Here is a 9,690-nt window from a genome sequence, read left to right as displayed (position 1 = left end):
AACTATCACAAATTTTTTTTACTATTACAAAATTAATATATATTAAATAAATATTTTTTTATTTTGTAATAATAACCTGAATTAAATATGCATTAAATTTTGTAATAGTAAAATACAAAATACAAAATAACATAGGCAAATAAAAAATAATCCAAAAATTTAAAAACAAAAAAACAAATTAACTTACGGAAGAAGGTTCTTCCGCAGTTGAAAATAACAACAGCGGAAGAACCTTCTTCCGCGAGATGGCACGGAAGAGGGTTCTTCCGCAGTTGAAAATAACAACAACGGAAGAACCTTCTTTCGTATAAAGGTATTCACGTTTTTTAAACAAGGGCAATTTTGCCCATTCACATAATTGCTGGGTGCACCAGCAATGTTGCTGGGTGCACCTAGCAACTCCCAACCAAGTCGTGTGCGCCTCGTTTAAATGAGTTTATCAGAAAGGCCCAATGCTACGAGCTCACTTGTAGTATAAAAGATGGCCTGAAACACAAAGCAATGGTTCCGAAGTTTGTGAATTCCAAGGCAGAAAGGTAAGAGATAGTTGTGTGGTGGCTTCCATGCTTAGGGATTCATCCCTAATTGTCTATTTATCAATTTTACTTTTTCCCCTAGTTATGAGTAGCTAAATCCTTTGTTTGTTGGGATTTAATGTAATTGGATACCACTCTCATGTAATTATTATATTTTTCTTATTCAATAAAGTACTATTATTGTTTCTCTTATATATTTATTGTTTGTTCTTGGTTTGATCATCTTATTGCATGATTCTCTCTATTCAACTTCTTTGTAAAATTAAATTGAATTGTGAACTAAAGAGATCAACCAATGAACTTTATGCCTAGGGATAGGGTAACGATTATTGGTTATCATTTAAAACCCTCCTTTATATTTCTAGTTACTTGATTATATTACTTAAAGGATTGATAGTGTAATCAATACACTTTGGTTTTCTCGCTTAAGAGATTAAGGTTAGCAAAAATTGCAGGTTAATGATAATATATGCTTAATTGAATAGGAATAATTTGTAATGCATGTTAGGTTAACCCAATGAAGTTAATCTCCAACGATTTCATCCATTGATACAAACCAAGTTTTTTGGGCACACCAAGTGGTTGAAAAAAAATCAACAATAAACTTTCTTCCTTTTTAACTCTTTACTATTATGCAATTGTCTTTACTTTTTGTTATTGTTAAGTCAAAAGATATCTTAAGACGAATCAAGACTCTTAATTATTTTGATTAGATGCAAATAAATACAAAGGTTAAAAGTTTTGTCTTATGTGATATCAGATTATGCTTCATGATCTTGTGTTTGATATTTTAGACAGAAGCATCAGTAAGTCATGATATGATACAACATTAAAGATGACATTTAAGACTTCATTTAGTACTTTGTGTCTCAGATTTGTTTCGCATAAACCATCTCACAAGACATTCTCTTAGGATTTATTGAATCTTATGAAGAATAAATGAAGTTCAAATTCTAAAAGTTTCCAAACAACATCAAAAGATGCATTCTACTGTGATAGACCTAGTCTAACTAAAAGGAAGTGATTTTTTGCTGTAGTGATCAAGACGAAAGCCAATCAAAGTGGTTTTCTTGCATGAAGCAGGATGTGCATTTAATGCAAGCATTAAATGATCCAATGACCACAACCTTCAGACGCAAGCTCAAAGGAAAATTATATCCGTTTAGAGACAATAAACACTTGAAAATGAAAACCTATAAATATCATATGCTTTGAAGAAATGAGTAACGAACCTACGCGCTATCATTCAAATTCTTCTTGTAAAAAACTCTTTGTATATTCTTATAAAGTTTGAAAAGCTCTCAAAACATCTTGAACACTGTGAGACAAAAAACTAAATGCTTAGATTTCACATTTGTTTGTAAGACGATTAAGATTTAATCAGTTAGCAAATCAAACAACATATCTTTTGATTTGTGTAGAGCTAACAGTGGCTTGGTAGGACAAAGAATTTTTGGTTGTTAAAGCTTGGCAATAAACTTTGTTGTGAGACAAACGAGTATAGTGAAACTTGTAACTTTTGTGAAGTTAGTGAAACTTGATTGTTAACCAAGAACTGAACGTAGTCAAAATGGTAGAGAGAAACAAGTATAAATATGTGTCTTACTTTCTTTTTGGTTATCTTCTGTCTTAAACTGACATAGTGTTTGAATTTGATCTTGTTTGAAAAACATATTCTATTTTTCAAAATATGTTTCCATCATTGAATCTTGTTTTTGCAAAAATTTGTTATCTCTTTTTATAAAGTTATACTCCAAACGATAACTTTAGTTTTCACACGAAAAAAGACTTTAAAAAATTCTAAAACTACAATTTAACCCCCTTCTTATGATATTTGTATTTATAGTTACTTTTTTAAGACTTTATTTTTTATCACTTAATCACATTGAACTTTATAGTCTATTAAATTTATTATTAAATAACCTAATTATTGCACAAGTTCTTGTGGAGATGACTCTACTTATCGCTATTGCTACTTGAGGAATTTAATACTCTTGCCAAAATTCCAATAACAAATTGGAAAAAAAATACAGAAGGCCTTCATTAAGTTTGGATGAGAAAAAATGGTTGAAGACTTAACTTGATTTGTATAAATATATATTAAGATTTCCTTTCTATTTTACTCTCATTCCTCAAGCTCTCAAGCCATGGTTCCCTCCCATTTTAAATCCGAAACAAGCCCCTAGATTGGAATGCCAGCAGAAAAAAATGATTTAATCATGTTTTTTTTAACTATGACCATGATCTTAAATGTACCAAAAAAATATCCACAATATCTTCTAATGAACTGACTTTATAAGAAAACAATGCCAGATTTTGCCCATCCATTTAGACGAGATGATTGGACACATGATATTTTGAAGATAAAGGATTTGGTGTTCATGAATATAGTGTTGAAAGTTTTCTAGAGTAAATTTATGATCTAACACTTGATATATATATATATATATATAAATATATAACACCAAAATCCTGCAGTTTATATGTATAATAAAAACAACTTAACTACAATTATAAAAAATTAAAAAATATTCATCAAATAATATAGTTATGTATAATGAAATGAATTTCTCCTCTTAATTTAATTTTTTATATTATATTCTTTCTTTGTCAAAAGTTAGACTTCAATGTTATTTAAATTTTTATATTTAAAATATTGAATTATTAATTATTTTTTATTTTTACATTAATTTTTAACATAAAAATAATTGATTGTTTTTATTATTTAACTAAGGATCAGTTTGTTTAAACTTAAAAAAAAATTATGAAATAATTTTTTTTAAGAAACATATAAAAGTTAACTTCTAAAAAATAAGTAGAAAATTATTATTTTTAAACCAAAAGCAGTTTCAAACATATCAAAATATAAAAAATCTGTTTATTTTATCTAAAAAATATTTTTTTAATAAATAAGTTTGAATAAATGGACCCTAATTCAAACACTATCAATATTGCTTCTGAATTAGATGTTTTGTCAGTTTACATGCATCCTAAATGCCCATTCAAATCATAATTGTTTTCATCACAATATGTCAAACTAAACAAAAATTTCATACAAAAACATACAAAACCTAGCCCAAACATACGATTATCCAAGAACCCTCACAAAAAAACCATACCAATTAAGAGAATCAAATTAGAAATGGGTCGAAAGTTCCTTTAACCATTTTCTCAAAACCATACCAATTAAGAGAATCAAATTAGAAATGGGTCGAAAGCTCCTTTAACCATTTTCTCAAGAGGCCCAAACAGAGGGTGTGACAAATGATCCCACTCATACCAATCCCAATCATCACACTTGGTAGGTTCAAGATTTTGTGGCACTTGCTCTTTCAACTACATCCACACCCACCATTTCCCTCATGAAAATGGTCACATAGTGACACTTTTTTTGGCTGCTCCAACATCACATTGTTTGTTACTCTCAAAAACTGAGTTTCCTATGTCCAACCCTGTTTCCTCTTTCACTTCTCTTGCTGCACATTCCTCAAAACTCTCCCCTGGAAAATTAAAATGCCCCCAAATTAGTTAGATAAAAGAAATTTAATTAAAAATTTGTTATATTTATACTATCATTTAAGAGTTTATTATCTATGTAATGATATAACTTACCATACGTGATGAATTGTAATCGAGTGATTGCATAAAACATATAACGCTATCAATGCATAATCCTTTTCTCATCATTTTATTATTAAACAAAGTACTATATTTTTTTAATTATCTACAATAGCAGTAGTGGAATTTAAACATAAAACGTCATACAAACTTACTAACTTTCCTATCACCCAGCTAACCTTGGTGGGTTTTAATTATAAATGATAATTTTTAATTTTTTTATAAAAATTACTTTTAAAAAATACTTAGAGTAACTTTAATTAAAAAGTATTAGCAACATAATCATCTAATTCTAACACATTTTTTATTTAAAATTTAAAAAGTAAAACTCTTTTAAAAAAATTATTCATAATAAAGACTATGTTTAAAAGAATATATTTGTAAGAACCTGTTAAAAAATATATTACTAACATTTTTTATTTAACTAATAATATAATTTTGTTTTACTAATAATAAAGCATCAAAATTAAACTAAATAAAAATAAAATTTGCACTTAAAAAAATTAAGTCACACTAACTAAGGTCAGTTTAATAATAATAAAAATCGATAATTTATATAAAATTCTAAGTTATTTTTATGCCGATATTAAGTTCAAATAATAATAATAATAATAAAACTAAGCATTACTCGATTATTTCATTTTAAAAATGTTTGATGAAAAAAAAAATATGTGAGAGAAAGGGAGTGACCGAATTCAAGGTGACCGCCGCCTTGAAGGGCGAAGGTGGCATTGCCGACGGCATAGCGGCAACGACTGAGGAGGACCGATCTATCTTCAAGAGGAAAATGATAACCACCACCCATGGCTCTGACTTCAAGTCATTGCTCTTGTTGTTTTTGTTCTCCATTTCTATGAGGCTCTTTTTTCACCCCATTGTTAATCGCTCATTTGTATAGTCAACACTCAACTTTTACGGTGTTGAGTTATCCAATAAGTGGATGACACGTGGTTTGGTGGTTATTTTTATGTGAAGCTGAGTCTCCTTGGACTCTAAGCATTTTATTTTAATGCAAAAAAAGAGTTCTTATTATTTAATTTAGTTAATTCTTTTCTTTTTTTATACCAGCATTTGAACTTGATTAATTATGGAATAGACTTCCATCAACTACCATACGAACGGACTTAATTGAGTTGATTGGGACCAATAAAAATAGTTGATTATGACAATTGTCATAAATTTTTAAAAACAAATGTAATAAATTTTGTAGGAAGATAATTACATTATTTAAAAAATTAAGTAATATATAAGTTTATTTTCGTTTAATTATACATTGTCGTGTATAATAAAATTATTGATTTTAATAATAATTATTTTTAAATCATATTAATAATATTTTTTATTAATCAATAATGTAAAACAATATATAAGTAAAAAAATGGAAACATGAGAATTAAATTTTATAAAAATTGAGTCTAACATTATATAATTTTTTTCATCATAACTTAATTAAAAAGCCTATTTTATAATAAAATGTCTAAATAAAACATAAATTTATTGCTCATTAAACTTATATATTTGACTCTTTATCTAAACAAGCTTAATATTTTTTTAAAAAATAAATAAAGGTATGATTTTGATATATTATAACAATTTTAATGTAATAATATTAATAAAAATATAATTTATATTTACTTAAACGACATTTAAAATATTTTTAGACGACCTATGGTTTTACCTTTTAACCAAATAAGTTTTTTTTTATAAAAGTTTAAGCATAAGGTTAATTTTTTTTATAAAATAAAAGTATTGCTTAACCTAGGCTCTATATAGGTTAGGCCATAGGCTTGTATGGAGCTATTCTTATTGCTACAAACTACATCTTGATAAAAAAAAATGTATATATATTTAAAATTTAATAGTACCATCCATAAAAAAAAAATTAGTACCTTAAAACAATATTATTTTCTATAAAAGAATTTTTGTTCTTGTGAAACCAGAAACACAACACTCACAATTCTTGTGAAACCAAAAACAAAAAACTTAGATGAGTAGATGCCTTTTTTTAGTCTTGATGGAACTAGATATAATAATTGATTTCAAGGATTTCATTTAATCCTATTTTAAATAATATAAGAAAAAATAAAAAATATTAGTCAATTCAATTGAAAAACTGATGAAAACTATAATTTTGTTTTTTTGGAAAACAGATGAATTGTCCATGTCATTGGTCAAGAAAACCCAAGAAAAAAATCGAAAAAGAAATTGATGATGAACAAGTCAAGTCGGTTCAAAACAAATCAAATTGCTCAAAAAATGGTTACAAAAATTCGTTTTAAATAATTTTTTCATTTTGTTTATTATTTTATTTTATTAAACAATAATTGACTAATATTTTTTAATTTGAAAAATCGTCTTTGAAAGAAGGTGTTCAAGATGGATTTTATAAAACCTTCTTTGATTTGAAGCTTAACACAATGGTTTTTGCAAAACAATCTTTGATTTGAAGCTAAGCATGGCGGTTTTGTCAAAACCATAGTTGAGTTTACAACAATACCAAAAAAATTTCCACTCTCGCGTCGTCACTCTATACAAACCCTCACTTCTTAATATATTTATATCTAACTTGATATATATATATATATATTATGAGAGGAAACATCTTATATAAGAGTGAGAAGATTAAATCTAGATCGTATAATTATACATGGAGTATTAAGATTTGATGTAAAAAATTTACATGATTTATTAAAAAATTGGCATGACTTTTTAAGTGGTCAGTTGGTCACATAACATTAAATTTTGACCGTTCATGTTTGATTGAACGGTATAGATTTAATTTTCTTACCCTCATATAAGATACATTCCTCATATATGCTATGCTATGTTATCTATCTATCTATATATGTGGAATGTTAACATAGACCCACTTAAAAATTAGAAGGTCTATATTAGCATCTAGCATCCTCTCATTTCAACTAAAAAATCACTCTTACTTTAGATAAACATAAACTAAAGGACAATTATATATGTAAACTACTATATTTTTTTAAGGAGAAATGTTAGGGTCTCACAATCTAACAGACTCTTTTGAACACACATTCTCTCATTCGTTGAAATTTATTGGAAATCATAAAATTTAGTGGGTTCCACATAGTATTCAATGACTTTCTCTCTCTTGATTTTGTAGTTTTCAATACATTTTAACACATATGAGAAAGTGTGAATGAAAGAGTGTGTTAAAGAGTATGTTACTAGCATTCCTCATTTTTTAACAATAAAAATAAGGCTAAATATATTTTTCGTTCTTATAAATATCAAAATGTTGAGAATTTGTCCCTACAAAATTTTTGATATGTTTTTCATCCTCACAAAATAGAAATGTGTGTTTTTTTGTCCGAAATTAGGTTTAGACGAATCCAAACCTAAGTGTTTGATGTGTGTCCACTAAAAAATTGGACATTATCCTACTTTTTCTTTCCCTTTCTCTTTCTCTCTCTCTAATCCAACGATCCCAACCTCTCTTCCTTCTCCTTCTCTATCCTTTGTCCTCTATGTTTCTACTCCGAAGCCTTCTTGTCCCAGCCCCTCCTCCTCTCACCTCCATGACAACCTCGGTGACGAGTGGTTTGCCTTCCCTTCTTTCTCTCTCCCTCCAAATCTAGGACTACGATGATGACTTCCTCCTCATCAAGCCTGCCTTCCACCTCCTCCGTTGGCTCAACCATGACACCGCGCACCATCGCCTCTTCCATTGATGGATGCCTCCACATCGACAACCAGATCTGCGAGGGTGTAGGGTGGAGGCTTTGCGAGGATGGATGATGAAGTAACACATTTTAATAACACATTTAAATTTTTTAATATATATATACGAGTTTTGCTAATGTATATATATTTGTTTTTTAAATATGAGTAGTTAACAAGTTATACCTAGATATTATCTTAAAATACACCAATAAAATAATTTATTAAACACTTATAATAAAAAGCAAATATGTGTAGATTTGCAAATATTTGTAGACTTAATCCTTAGTTTAGATTAATATTATAATAATAATAATAATAATAATAATAATATCATACTAAAACATTGGAGAAAAAAATTGTTTATTTATGTATTAATCTATAAAGTGGATGATGAAGTAAAACTTCACAAAACGAGATAGAATCGACCAAGTAAAACGTTTCTAAAAAAAATAAAAATCAGTGCGGGACATGGAAAGGAAAAGTCACAATTTCACAACGGTCCCTTCCTCCGCGCCAGTCTCCGCGCCAGTTAGTTATTGTTTGTCACCTTATTATATGCCACCCCTTTCTTCTCTACTCACTCCTCCAACCACACACACATTAACCCTCTCTCTCGCACTCTCTTCTTCTTCTTTTTCTTCTTCTTCCAGGGCTTCGAAGGTGACTGTAAATTGCTAGGGAACCTTCTCAACGACATTCTCCAAAGGGAGGCTGGCTCCACCTTCGTTGACAAGCTCGAAAAAATTCGAGTCCTTTCACAGGTTCTCATTTTTCTTTTCACTTAAAATTGTTGTTTTTTTGGGTTTTTAATCAATACCCTACTTTTTTTTGGTGTTTTCTTTAATGGGTTTTGCTTGCTTTACCTTTTCCTAGAATGTTCTGAGTATGCTGTTGATGGTTTTAACGTTGATTTTGTGTTTTTTTAAGTGATGGGGTTTAAAAATTCGAGTCCTTACACAGGTTTTCATTTTTCTTCCACTTCTTAATATTGTTATTATTTTTGTTTTTTTAATCAATACCCCAATTTTTTGTGTGTGCTTTTTTTTTTTTTTAATGTCTTTTGCTTGCTTTACCTTTTCTTAGAATGATCTGAGTATGCTGTTAATGATTTTAACATTGATTTTGTAAATTTTCGGTGATGGGGTTCTAATTTCTTTTTTTTTTTTTGGTTATCTTTTGTTATTGTCGTTGTGTTTTCATCACTATTTTATCAATTAGAATTCGGTTTTGTTCGGTTGTGGAGAAAATGGGCGAAGGTTGAAACATGACATGCGTAATGCATTTAGACTTTCATGATGCATGCACGTGGGGTTCTTGTTTTATACAAAGACTCAAATAATGACTGAGCTAAACCTCTTATGCTGGAAATTTAATTGCTTTTTTAGTTAGTTTTTGGGTTCCTCAAGTTACGAATGAAATCTTCAATATTCCATGTTCAGTTTGGAAATTCAATTGCTTTGTATCAGTTACAGTTTTTGCCTTTAGTGAATCATCATTTTGGTTCGTGAAAATGTAATGCATTGTCACATAAATTCATCCTTGAAATTAAAGAAATTCCTAATAAGTCTCTAGAATTCATTAAGTCCTTAAACATAACTACTTATTGTCATTTTGGTCCCTAAACATTTGTTAATATTATCATTAATTCATAATTTTCTTATATTTTGGACTAATGTGATAGACAGATTGTATTTTCAGGAACTTATTTAAAATTTCCTTAGTTATAGCTTTTAGCTAGGGACTATATGTAAGAACTAATATAACAGACTCAAATGGTGGTTTACCCTTTTTTTGCCTAACAAGCAACAGTGCTAGCAAGAAATGTAGCAATGTTGTCATCCAATCA

The 9,690-nt window shown here is 28.5% G+C and overlaps 1 pseudogene; it reads right to left on the bottom strand.

Moving 5' to 3' along the window:
• Positions 1–3,731: 3,731 nt before the first annotated feature.
• LOC100800746 (nudix hydrolase 1-like) lies at positions 3,732–5,003 on the bottom strand (annotated as a pseudogene).
• Positions 5,004–9,690: the final 4,687 nt, after the last annotated feature.

This window comes from Glycine max, chromosome 2 (genome assembly GCF_000004515.6).
Source record: "Glycine max cultivar Williams 82 chromosome 2, Glycine_max_v4.0, whole genome shotgun sequence".
NCBI lineage: Eukaryota > Viridiplantae > Streptophyta > Magnoliopsida > Fabales > Fabaceae > Glycine > Glycine max.
The sequence above is the reverse complement of the archived record's forward strand: the minus strand, read 5'-3'. Positions and strand labels throughout refer to the sequence as shown.